The sequence below is a fragment of the Mesocricetus auratus genome, unplaced genomic scaffold, assembly GCF_017639785.1.
Source record: "Mesocricetus auratus isolate SY011 unplaced genomic scaffold, BCM_Maur_2.0 Super-Scaffold_6730, whole genome shotgun sequence".
NCBI lineage: Eukaryota > Metazoa > Chordata > Mammalia > Rodentia > Cricetidae > Mesocricetus > Mesocricetus auratus.
In genome coordinates, this window is record NW_024429184.1 from 89,291,242 (window position 1) to 89,305,293 (window position 14,052).

Below are 14,052 nucleotides of genomic sequence, written 5' to 3' on the forward strand. Positions count from 1 at the left end.
AGGAACAGAGGCAAGATGTGGCCACACTTCACGTTGGCCCTTATATTCCTAGGTCTTACCTAGGCCACCTACCCAGAATGGTGCCTCCTTCCCCATCACCCATGGAGCCCCAGCCCTTCCTCTCCCCATCTGTCTCTCTTTAGACCTCCACAGCTCCTTGATTGGGATTTTCAGAAAAGGCCATTGCTGGAAAGCAGAACGATATAAGAGAAAATTCACACTCCCCATTGTGTGATTGACAGGACAAGCCAATGGAAATGTCATCACTGCCAAGAAGCAGGTCACATGCCAACCCTTCCAACTAGAAAGACCAAGGAGTGACAGCTTGTCCCTTCCACGTGGATCTAGTCACCATGTGGCTCATCAGACTGAGTCACCCTTGGTCTTCACTTGGGGGCCTGCCCTCCCTCTGGCTGTCTGGCCATCCCATGCCACAGGCTTTCCTGGTGCCACTTAGTCATCAGATCAACAACAGATAGCAATTGGTATACCATGTCGAAGAGCCTGTGGAACCCATGTGACTACTTCCTGTGGGGCGCTGACACAGCCTGCCCCTCAAGACGATTCAAGGCGGAAGAGTGAGTTGGGTCCACCGTGTGGGAGGAGAGCAAAAGTGCTTTTCTTCTACAATTATGGAGCCTCCAGCAGAGCTGGACCGGAGGACAAGGGACCAATTTTCACCAGAGCTACTGTCTCTACTGCCTACTTGAAACCCATTGCAACATAAAAAGACCTCAGGATGGAACCACAAAACACATTCACTCCAAGACTTGCCATAGAATGAAGGAAATGCTGTCCTTGCTGGGCAATTGTGCAATTTAACATCTTGAATGGAAGATAGCTGATAGACAGGAGTTGCACTATTTTTTGTCTGAAGAAAGGTTTTCTTTTCTACACTTGTCTTAGAAACAGGAAACATTGTTTCTAAAAGACTCTAAAAGCATCTTACTTAGAAATCTGAGGTTTTGAAAGTGTTCTGGTTGAATTCTGTTCCCCTGAGATTCATGTTTTCAAATCCCCTGTACTTTGGAGCATGGCCACCTTTAGAGGCAGGGCATGGCAAATGTGATTCACTCCAGATTACACTGGGTAAGGTGGGGACCTTTGAAAATGAAGGGTCTCCTATAAGCTCATATGTTGAATGCGGTCTCCAACTGCCAGTGCTCTTTTAGAAAGGATCTGAAAACCTTAGCATTGTGTGGCATCACCAAAACAGGGTTATTAAGGTAGGTTTGGGGGGCATCTTGCCCCTGGCTCCTTCTTGTCTCCATTTCCTGTCACATGACCCCATGATGCTCCTCCCAGGCACATAGCAACCATGGATGGAACCCACTAAAACTTAAGTCAGGAGATATTTCCTCTTTCTGGGGTGTGGGGTGGGGTCTGTAGTTTAGACTGCCCCCCTGAGAAAGTCTTGGATCAGTCAGACTCCCAACAGTTCTTTCTCCACAAGTTTGAGGCCAGCCTGATCTACATAACAAGTTCCAGATAAGTCAGGGCTAAATACCAAACCTCCATCTCAACAAAACAAAACTAGAGGAATAAATAAATGATAGATGCATATGCACAAAAACTGTAGGGACATTTGGGAGAAATGCGCAGAGCGAGAACAATGATAAAGGCAGAGGTTGGAGTGTTGCATCCATAAGCCAAGACGTCAGAGATGCCAGAAAACTTCCCAAAGCAAGAGGTAACCTGTAACAGATCTGCCCCCCAGTTCTCAGAAAAACCCAAATCTACTGATGCCTTAACCTCCAATATCTAGAACAAGATAGTAAGTTTCTACAGAAATAAAAGCTTTATTACCACATTTCTGAGACCTTTGTACAAAAGCTGAGTGGATACAAAAAGATAAAGGATAAGTTAAATGAAACTATCTATTGTTGGGTAGGAGCAATAGATAGAAGAGGATGTTGGATTCCCTGGAGGTGGAGTTATAGATGGTTGTGAGCCACCCACCATATGGGTACTGGGAACCATACCCTTGTCCTCTACAAGAACAGCCTGTCCTCTTAACCACTGAACCACTTTCCAGCCCTGACAAGAATTTCTGCTAAACCATATGTCTTAGTTAGGGTTACTGTTGCACCGATGAAACACTGTGACCCAAAGCAACTTGGGAAGGAAAGGGCTCATTTGAATTAGGCTTCCACATCACTGTCATCATCAAAGGAAGTCAGGACAGGAATTCAAGCAGGGTAGGAACCTGGAGGCAGGAGCTGATGCAGAGGCCATGGAGGGTGCTGCTTACTAGCTTGCTCCACACGGCTTGCTCAACCTGCTTTCTTATAGAACCCAGGACCACCAGCCCAGGGATGGGCCTGTCAATCACTTAGGCCTGTTGTGAAAACCAAAGTTAAATACTAGAGGCTATTTTTTATTTTTACTCCCCTAAACAAGTTTGTTCCGCCCATTTGTACCTGCATCGGATGTGCTTGATCACATGTGGACAGGAGGTCTGTGGGCAGAAAATACTTCAGGATGTACTCTTGCCCCTGGTTGGAAATACAGTGACCTGGTGGGGTTGCCTTTTTAAGCTTCTTTGTGAAGGGACCAGACCCTCACTCAGCCTCCTGCTTTAGTAGCCATAACAGGCTACTAAAGACATGTAGGCCTCTGACAAAAGGAAATTCCAGATCCTCTGTCCTCCCAGGGCCGAGGGCCAAAACTGAACACAAAGAAACTCCAGACCTCTCTCCACCCCAGCCTCCTAGATGCTTGGTTCCTAGGAACTGTTTAGCCACAAAAGAAACTCCAGTGGAGACCAAATCCTCCCCTGTAGTCTCCAGGATACAGTTCTAAAAACTATTGGTATCTATGAACAACAGGTCACCTGCAAGTAACAAGACAAAGCCATAGAAACCACAGAATGCTCCCTCTCAGCACTGACCAATGAGAATAATTGGTACATGGGTATTTCATGCCAAAATATGACTTTGAGAAATTTCCCTAATTGTTCCCAAATGTCAACCAATCAGAAACCAACCCATACAGTAACCCTGTAATCTTTAAAACCTAGCAGTAGACAGGGAACTTCACTCCCTCTGGAGGCTGCTACATCAGCTAGCCAGACGGGGCCCCTGTCATGGTTGGATGAACAATAAAACCTTGCTATTACAGTTCAGTGGGTCTTTCTCCCTGGTGGTCTCTGTGGATCTTTGCAACTTGGGCACAACACTTTACAAGGCATGACTTATGGCCATTTTCTGGGATCCAGAGATGGACCTGGCCAGAGAGTCTATCAACCTGACCAGTATTTATTTAAAGCTTGCTTCAAATTTGGCTTTAAACTATGGTAGTGGACTTATTCTCCACCAGTGGGATTAACACTGTCTACAGTCTATTTACGGAGGAATTTTCTCAACTGAGGTTCCCTCCCTTCTGATGACTCTAGCTGTATCAAAAAAAAAAAACTAATGAACATACAGTGTTAAATGCCTTTTTTAAAAAAGATGTCTGCTTTCAATATTCCTAAATGTATATTATTGTTAAGGAATGTTTTTCTTCATGTGAATTCATAAGCTTTTTTTTTTTTTTTGGTTTTTCGAGAAAGGGTTTCTCTGTGGCTTTGGAGGCTGTCCTGGAACTAGCTCTTATAGACAAGGTTGGTCTCGAACTTACAGAGATCCATCTGCTTCTGCCTCTGGAATGCTGGGATTAAAGGCATGTGCCACCACTGCCTGGCTTCATACGCGTACTTTTTTAAATAACCAAATATTGGAACACCATCCATGAATGAAGCTGCTCGAGATTTCTGAGAAAATTAAGGGGTAATAAAGGGCCCAGACCCTCACCCAGACCCCTGCTTTGGCAGCCATGACAGACTGCAGAAAAGACCCAGCAAGATATAGGCCTCTGACTCAGCAACATGTGCTGAGCCTCCCCACCCCCCCAATCTTGCCCAACATTGTCCTATGTACAAGACAGCCAGATACCCACCATGTGGCAAGGAACCCATCAGAAGTTAGCTGCAGGCTCTGAATGTGTTTTACTGATAATGGTGGAATGCAGAACGTAGCAATTGCCCTGGTAGGGTCTCTAAGCTAGCAACCTTTCTGCAGCTGCAACTGCCCAGTCAACTCAGGACCGGTTGCCCAAGCCTGGAAGAGCACCAATCCTGAGATTGTTGCTATGCAACTAACGGACTCTGGACACTCCCCTTGCTCTACCCCAATATATTCCCCTGCTCCACTTCTGCTTGAGGTCCTCCTGCTTCGTCCACTGTGTTGAATGGACGGGGAACCCGAGTATAATTAAAGACTCTTTGTTTTTGCATCGGATCAGGTCTCTTGGTGATTGGGGGGGGGGGGGGGTTGTTCAGAGTTTAGGCACAACAACAAGAGTCTTGCAACTTCTGTTCCTCTATAACATGGATTTGTTCTTAGAATGTGCTTCCGTGGCCCTCCCAGGTGTAGTAAATAGGAGTGGGTTTAATTGATTACCCGTCATTCTACCCATTATTACTCAGAATGGTGTTTCCAAGCATGAGTTGTCCTCGTGACTGTTTAAACCTAAACTCATGTGACCCTGCCCTTGTGGCTGTATTTAATACGAACAAACTCAAGTGAGCTTTGCTCATATGACCTTGCTTAACTGTCAGACTATAAATTGTCTGATGCCCCAATAAAGTTGACTGTTGCATGAGACTTCAGACTGCCCCATTTGTAGGCTCCACTCTCCCAGGTTCATGCCACCAACAAAGGCAATTTTCAGAGTTATAATCTCAAACTCAACTAAAGAGACATTATGGTAAGGGTGACAGTTGTTGTGCCCAAGTCTTGAAGACCCTCAGAGACCACCAAGGAGACAGACTTCACCAAACTGCAAACGCAAGACTTTATTGTTTAATCCTGCCAGTAGGGATTCTGTCTAACAGACTGATACAGCAGCCTCCAGAAGGAGTGAAGTCCCTGGTCTACTCCTTTATAAAGGAGAAAATCACAGAATTACATCAGTAGGTATGTGTCAGTCAGATCCTGATTGGTTGACATTTGGGGAACAATTAGGGAGATTTCTCAGAGTCAGGGCAACTGGTTTGCTAGTATTTTTGATTGGTTGACTACAGATGGGAGCATTAGTGATTTAATGGCTTTGTCTGTTACTTGCAGGTAGTCTGTTTTCATTGGTTGGTGCTGGGAGGGAGCATTCTGTGGTTTCTCTGTCTCTTGGAGGTGGTTTGTTGTCAAACACAGTTTCCAGGAAGGTTGTCTTGGAGTTTTGTCACAACACAAGAACTAGAGGCTAGGGGACTGGATTTGTTCTGAAGGCTTTTCCACAGCCTTTACAGTTACATAGTTTCTCTCTAGTATGAATATGAAGAGTTGAGTGGGAACGTAAGGCTTTGCCACATTTATACAATTTCTCCCCAGTGTGATTTATTAGAAGTAAAGCCTTTGAGTTTAGTTTATCTCTTTCAACAGTGACTCTAGAATCAAATTTAAGTGGACATTAAGTTTTGTTTAGGGTGAGAAATTGTTATAGGGCACCGAGCAGAGATGACCACTCAGACACAGGAGTTTTGTTTGTTTCTGTTTTTCGAGACATGGTTTCTCTATGTAACAGCATTGGCTGTCCTGGAACTCGCTCTGTAGACCAGGCTGCCTCAAATTCACAGAGACCAACCTGCCTCTGCCTCCCGAGCACTGAGATTAAAGGCATTCGACACCAACGCCTACCAGACACAGCTTATAAACAATTCATATTCTTTATTCCAGCTGGCTGGAACTACACTCAGGTGTTCTGGACCTAAGTATAGCCCCAAGCAGTTAGACATGGGGATTTTAAAAGGTGAAACCAACATCCTGGCATCTCACACTATAGCTGGAGGGAGAAACTTCCACAAGCAGGCAGTTACAGAAACTAAGTTAGCTGGGGCATCTTGACCTCAGGTTCCTAGAATAGAGTTGGGTAATTTTCCACAGAATTCTCCATCCAAGGAGATGAAATTCCAGTTAAATCTGACATGGCCTCTGCAAGAATACAAAATGGAGGAACCTCTGCATTGCTTTGCCCTGTCACAAAATAAGTGTGTACAAGGGGAGAAATAGAATTATGTACACATGTTAGGTTGGTAGGAGAATTGTGAGTGGCTTTATTCTCTGTTGTTCATGTTGGATTTTTTTTCCTTTTGTTCCGGGCATACTCTCCAAGAGCCACAGCTCTTGCATAGAAGTCACAGGACAAATGCAGTGTCAGTCCACCTGGCCTAATAGATTCCAGGGTGTTGAGGGAAGAGTTCCCTGTCTGCTTCTCATCACAGTGGGATTACAAATGCCAGCTGCCACATCAGGCTTTGTGTGAGTTATGGGGACCTGAACTCTGGTCCTCCTGCTTACACAGCAAGTGCTTTCTCCATCAGTCCCTACAGCATCCGAGCCTGCCCCTGGATGGTGACTGTGGGGCTCGGGATGGGCTGTCTGGGGCTGCGGTGAGGAAGTGGGACCTGCCTCGATCCTGGGCCTTCCTGGCCTCTATGCCAGGCTCACTCATCTATGCCTTCTGTTTATGAACTAGTGCTTGGTGTTTGTAAAAACTGGTTTCCGCCGGGCGGTGGTGGCGCATGCCTTTAATCCCAGCACTCGGGAGGCAGAGGCAGGTGGATCTCTGTGAATTCGAGGCTGGGCTGGACCGATAGCCTCCAACACAATACAGAGAAACCCTGTCTCGAAAAACCAAAAAAAAAAAAAAAAAAACTGGTTTCCATTTTGCTTTTTCTAACTTGCCCACTTTGTTTAATGAACTTGATCAGGTAACTTAAACGGAAACTGAAACTGGAAAGGGGGTGATGGAAAGTGGAGGCTCCTGCTGGCTTAAAGCATACAGCCTCCTGTCTTCCGCGAAGGGGGTGGTTTGAGCTTTTTGAAAGGCCCTGTGATAGTTAGTGACTTTGCATTGTGTGGCAAAGTATCTGCCAGAAACAACAAATGGGAAAACGATTTATATTGGTCCATGGTTTCCGAGGGGGTTTGGTCCATCAGGGTGTGGAAGGCATTCGAGATGAGGGTTGTTTGTGGCAGCAGGAGATGCCTCACATCATGAAGGTCTGTAGGCCATTTGTCTGTGAAGCTGGGATGGTGGCCACACCCCTTTAGGTGTGGCTTCAGGCAGACAGAAGCAAAAGAGGAAAGCTTCTCCTTCTGGTGGGTCAACTGATCCGTAGGAAGGGTAGAGAAACACTCCCGTGGCTCTTTGTATTTGTCTGTGTAATTGTTCACCAATAAACACCCATTTATCATTTATCTTGGGCGTAGTGAAATAATTACATCCTCGCCTTCAGAGGACCAGGAAGCACAGGGAAAAATAAAAACCAGGGCCAGGTACTAACTTCCAAAGATCCACCCATGAGGACCTTCTAGGTCCAGTATCCACCTCCTAAAGGTTCCATGGTTTAATGCTACCAGATGGAGAACTAGAATTGAAGCTATGAATCTGTGGAGGGTCATTTCAAGCTCAAGCCACAGCAGATTCTTACAGATGTCTCCTCATTCCTTCTGAAAGAAAACCACTAGTGCCAGGCAGTGCTGAGTACAAAGCCCCTGAGCAGACTGCCTGGCAGGAATCCCAGGTCTGCTGTTACCGTGTGAGATCCTGGGGAATTCACTCAACAACTCTAAGCATCATTCTTTAAAAGTGAGCTTGGGTGTCATCACAACTTGTGCCTCAAATCATGTCTAGCCACCTATACTTGATAAGTCAATTAAAAGAGTTAAATCAAAAGGAACCAGAAAAAAAGAGAAAGGTATTCGATATAGCCACATTGAAAAGACAGACAAAGGGATGGAGCAAACCCTCCCAAGTCCATCTTCCAGATCAACGGCTCTCAACCTTCCTAATGCTGCGACCCTTTAATGCAGCTCCTCGTGCTGTGGTTACCCCTAACCGTAAAATTATTTCATTGTTACTTCATAACTGTAATTTTGCTACTGTTATGAATCACAATGTAAATATCTGGCATGTAGGATATCTAATATGTAACCCCTGTGAAAGGATCACCCGACTTCCAAGGGGTCATGACCCACAGGTTGAGAACCACTGTTCAGGATCCTGGTGTAAGATCAAAGTTTAAATAGAGGGACAAGGATGTGCACTCAGGCATCCGAGATGTGATCCCACCCAAGGCTAACCCGTCATTATCTGGGGTTCTGTTTCATTCTGCATAGCACCTAACAAGTTGTTGGAACTGTTTGAAATCTTTCAGGGAGACAAGTTCTCCTTTTGATGTCACCTTTCTCTTCTTCCAGCGTGAGATTCCTCGGGGAAGTTCCCATTGTTTGAATAATCGGATAGTCAAATTGAGAGACAACTGTGTGGCTTGAGAATACTTTCATTTTTGCCAGGTCTGTTACAATTTCTCTCAACTATAAAGTGTGAGGGAAAAAACTATAAACTATGTGGAACGATTGTTTATTATCTATTTGTAAGCATCACTGTGGGGATTAAACTAGATAATACTGTCTGGTACAGGACGAACACTTTATAGACCAGGAAACTGAGGCGCATTTCAAGTGGTTCTCTAAAGATTCAAAGGATATACAGCCTGTCACTTTCTGTCCTGTCCCCACATTGACCCATGATGCATCTTCCATAGAGCAAACATTTGGCCCTTAGGGAACCAGTGTCTGTGGCTTGAAAACTTGGCAAGCATCTGTTCTCTTGGACCCCAACTCTGTGGTTAAGAACCCATGAGAAGCACAAGGGCATCTTTGTCTCTAAGCACACACCCAGAAGGGCCGGAGCAGCCCGGGACCAACACTGGTAGACCAGAGCATTCGTGGTCACGTCCTCACTGCTCCATTTCCTTTGCCTATAGAGAAATGCCTGGTGCAGCTGCTGGTTGCGTGTTCTGATGAAAACCCATCACTTTGCATGCCTCAGCAGGTGTCTCCTTTGTTACTAGAATTCCGTTTCAATAATGAAAATGCAAGGTTTCATGTCATTAGATGGGTCCACTTTGAATACGCCAAAAAGCAATATATGCTGCCAAATCTTAAGTGTTTATTTTCTAACACGGTCTTTATCCCCTTCCACTCCCTTTATTACATCCACCAACCCCTGAGCTCTCATCATTCTGCAACATATCATGAACTTTATGTGTACCTGGGTCTCCTCACATTACAGCTTCCCTAGTAGTTGAGTTCCCATCACTACTTCACTAAGACATGTATGCCAGATGCTCACTGTCACATGAATATATAATCATGATAGAAACAAATATTTTCATTAAAAGGTTAATTTTCATTTAGAAAGGTTATGTTACGTGCTGCTTAATAATCAAGCTAACGGGGCACAGGTATATTTTTAAAGGCTTCATTTATTGTCTCATTTAACTAAGATGGAGCATCTTAACAATGTTTACTATTCTGCACAGGTACTAGCTGACTTGTATCATCTAATGTGTCATTGATACAGAAGAACACATATCTAGGGGTAACCAGCAGAAAAAGGATAAAATGCTCCAGGGCTGAAGAAACATGTTGACTGAACTGCATTTCCATCTTTCATTGCATGGCTTAGAGAATGTGATTGTTACTTTAGATATTTTAGGTGCTGTGTGGACAAGCATCCACACATCAACCTGGACTAATCGGTTTTTTTTACCATGTGGACTTTCATTGTTGCCAAGAGTAACTTGCTTTTCCCCCAACGTATATTGATGTGGCCTCTTCGTAATTGTGTTTTCACAAATAAAATTATGAAGAATGTAGTGTTGTGGGCAGGGGTATGGCTCGGCAGGCAGGGTGCTTGCCTTGTGTGTAGGAAGCCTTGTGTTTGATGTGCACAGAGCCTAGTGGCCATGCCTATAACCCCAGCACTTATGAGGTGAGGCAAAACATCAGAGTCCAGGGTCATCCTCCACTTCATAGCAAGTTCTAGAGCAACCTGCACTCCGGAAGACCCTAGCTAAAAAGGAAATCTAAACAGGGTGTGGTGGCACACACTTTTAATCTCAGCACTCAGGTGGCAGAGGCAGGCAGGTGGACCTCTGAGGACAGCCTGGTCGGTGCAGTGAGCTCCAGGACAGCCAACACTACACAGTGAAACCTTGTCTCAGAAAGAAAAGAAACCTAGCCTCCTAACTTGAAATCCCACTCTGCCGTAAGATATAAATGTAGGGAACTCAAGTAGGCAAGTAGTGGCTTACTGTACGAAGAGAAAATTAAAGTTATGGAACAAAATAAAATGCATGAACCACAGAAAAGAAACCCAAAGAGCAGAGATGCTGGTGGGAGGAAGCCAGAAGGGCTAAAGATGCCAGAAGGGTCATTATAACTGCCATGCTAAGGCTCTGCCGCTATCATTTCCAAGAAAAGGAAACTGAGGCACGAGGCAGTCCCCTGCAATTCCAGCAGCCAAGTCGCCCAAACCTGAGGGGAATCGACATTTTGGATGATGCCCGAGCATCATCTCTCACTTTGGTGGAAGCTGCTGCCCTGCCCCGGACAAGAGCCTCTCCCACTCTGGAGAACTTGGACCACACCCCTCCCCTTGTTGGCTTCCCTCACTGAAGTCAGATGGGCGTGGCCTGTTGAGGGAGAAAAGAACACACCACAAGTAGCAACCTGTTCTCCTTCTGTTTTATTGTGATCCCTGTAGGAAAGGGGAACAGATAACCTTTCAGTAATCTAAAATCCCAATAAAAAGAAACCCTCCAAAAAGTACACAGTATTTGGGAAGGCTTCTGTATGGAGCAGATGAGGGTTTTCATGGGCCCGCCGGTTCTGTGTGCTTTGGAGGCATTGAGGGGAGTAATATTAGCTAAATGAAAGGTCACAACCACAAGCATTGCTTTTAACCAAATAAATTTGACACAGCAGAGTGGAAACTCTGCTAATACATTAGGGCACCAGCTGTCATTTCTCAGCCTCAGGCTGGGGCAGAAGAAGATCGTTCTATGTCTGCTTGTCAATTTTTTCCTCTCTGTGTTGCAACTTTTTTCCAACATTCTATCATCTCCCTACTCCCCAGACTTTGCTGGCTCAGCAGCCCTTCACATCTCCACTCAAGTACAACTTTACTGGATCTAAGAATTAGCTGGGACTGCTCAACTCTAGCCTGGGATTCAGACCCCAGAGTGGAGGCCATAAGGGAAGTGGGTTTCTAATGAGTCCTCAGGTGACATGCTGCTGAGGGTGGGCCCCCACCAGCAATAACAACTTGTTCAGACGGCTCTTCCTTCATTCTCTCCCTGAGGTCTTCCTTAGCCGATGATCTCCAAATAGCTCTACACTCTTGACTCACAGTGGTTCCCAGGTGACCTTGACTATTAATACCAGAGTGTGTGCTCAAGATCCCAGTACACACACACACACACACACACACACACACACACACACACACACCAGAGAGCCTGGTGATGCTAAAAGGCAAGTCTTCAGCATCTGATCCTCAAGTGGTCCCAGGAGTCACGCCGGCCTTGCTCACCTCCAGAAGTGAGTACAGATGCTGTGTTTTGTCCATAGCTCTGTGATATATGTGGGCTAACAACAGAATGATTTTATTGGGGTTCCTAGAAACTGAAACTGACCAGTTCTCCCAGCTATGCTATGATCCAGTTAAAGACTTCAAAGGGGATCTCCATCAAGCAGAGAGCATTGTCCCTCGACTGGTATGAGGATAGAGCTAGGGACTAGGGACGGGGGCAAAAGACATGTGACTGATGTGTTGGGCTTTAAAGATCCAGAGACTTCAAGGTCCAGGTCTAATGAGCTGTCTTCGCCTTCTTTCCCTCTCCTCCTCCCTCCTTCCTTTTTGTACTACTAGAAATGGAACCAAGAAACAAAGACCTAGTAGGGATGCCCAGTACGAACTGCAGGTGCCCTGTGAATGTAGTCCAAGACAAACTTCACAAACTTAAACATTACAAGGGTTTGTGATTTTTGTGTGTCTGGAGAGAGAGAGAGACAGAGAGACAGAGAGACAGACAGAGAGAGCAGAGAGAGAGAGAGAGAGAGAGAGAGAGAGATTTGATGTTCAATTGTGTAGTTCACTGTGAATTTTGTAAATGACAGCATTGTGCTAGAATGCCAAATGGTGAGATAGCCCTGGGCCACCTAGAGCATGCTAGGCAGACACTATACCACATAGTTATATTCAAAGCCCTCTTTTACATTTTTGGCTTTGAGACAGGTCTCCCTAACCTTCCCCATCAGCCTTGAACTCATACTGCAGCTCAGGTAGGGCCTGGACTCTCCTGCCAGGATGGACTACCAGACCCAGATACTGACTTTATCTTAAATTTTTAAAAAAGGGGTTGGGGTGGGGGTGGGGGTTGGGGAGGTGGTTCAGTCAGTAAGACACTAGCCATGCCGGCATGAGTCCCTGAGTTCAATACCCACAACCCAAATAAAAAACAGCTGGATGTAGTGGCAAGTATTCATAATCCCAGCCCTGGGGAGATGGAGGCAGATCTCTGGACTCAATGGCCAGCCAGCCTATCTTACTAGGTGAGGCCCAGTGACAGAGCCTTTCTCAAACAGGCAAAGTGGGCCTGGGGATATTGCTCAGTCAATAAAAGTCATCACACAAGTATGAGGACTTCAATTTCGTCTCCAACATTCATATTAAAAACCCAAGTGTGGTGGTGTGCGCTTGAAATCCCTGCACTGGGGAAGTAGACACAGGTATCTAGATCCCTGGAGCTTCCTGGCCATCCCACCTAGCCTGATCAGTAGGCCCAACATCAACAAAAGACCCTGTCTCAAAAGCAAGGTGGAGAGCTCTTGAGAATCAATACCTAAGGCTGACTTCCAGCTACTACACACAGGCACACTCACACTTGTGCACACTCAAACTTGTGCACACATGCACATAGACACAAAAAAATTAAAAAGCAAGGCAGACAGTACCTAAGGAATAACACCCAAGATAGCCCTCTGATCTCTTCCCAACACACACACACACATACGCACACGCATGCACACCCATGCACACGTACCTACACACAATTCAGCTAGGCATAGTGACTCAAACTTGTAATTACAACATTCAAAAATCTGAGGCAGGAGGATTATCAGGAGTACAAAGTTATCCTGGGCTACAGTGTGAAATTGTGCCTCAAGCAAACAAACAAACAAAAACTAATAACTAAATAAAACCCAAAGTTAGGTTTCAAGAGCCACAGAAAAAGAATGGCAGACAATAAGGGTTTCTGGTGAACAAAACCCACTAGAAACCATAGATATATTTCCAAAAGGCAAGCTACAAGTTCGGATAGGCTTGCCATCAGAAAGGAACCTGCCATATCCTTTGTCTCTTTAATCACAAGCTGATAAGCTATCTTGGAAAACTCTTGGCAGGCTCCGGCAGCCCTCCAAACCCTCTCAGGTGCTGCCCCCTTGTGGTCGTCTGAGCATATGCTGCGAAGCCTCCCGATATATTACTGTTTCGTTTATTCAAACCAACAGGCTCAGAACCCAACAGCGGACTTCTCCCATCAACGGAGGGAAGGTGATGGTTTTTATGTATGTCCAGCTGTTTCCGTCAGTGGTTCTCTGTCCATGTTTTTGGCACAAAGGAGATAAGAAAAAAATCACTGAGTACCCACTGATTTTTATAGCCTTATATTCCCTCTTATAACTAATATAACTGATAAAATACCAGGGGGAGAGGAGTACATGGATGGAGAGCGAAAGCGTGGGGAAGCGAAAGCGTGGAGAAAAGGCGACCTTTGCTTTGCTCCACTGTTCTGCTCAAGACTAGCGGGAAAGCCAGTGAGAGAACTTGTTCAAGAGACAGACAGAGTTTCAGGGCTTCACTGTAAACTGATGGAGCTAAGTCCATTCCAAACTGGGCTTAGAAGAAGAGAGCACCCTGTCCTGGTGCTCACATCACACAACTACGCCTGGGCTGCTATGGCCTGTGGCTGCCTGCCCTCTGATGGTCTTCTGCATCTTCTCCAGACTCCTTACACTGTCACCGTGGTTCATTTACGCCCAGCCTGCTTTCACACACATTGAGACTCTTGCTGTTGACCAGTGAAAGTTTTCTGTTTTATTTTTAGCTCTCAGAGGTGCTCCCATGGTCTTGCCCGTGGGTGTTGTGAAATGCAGGCTC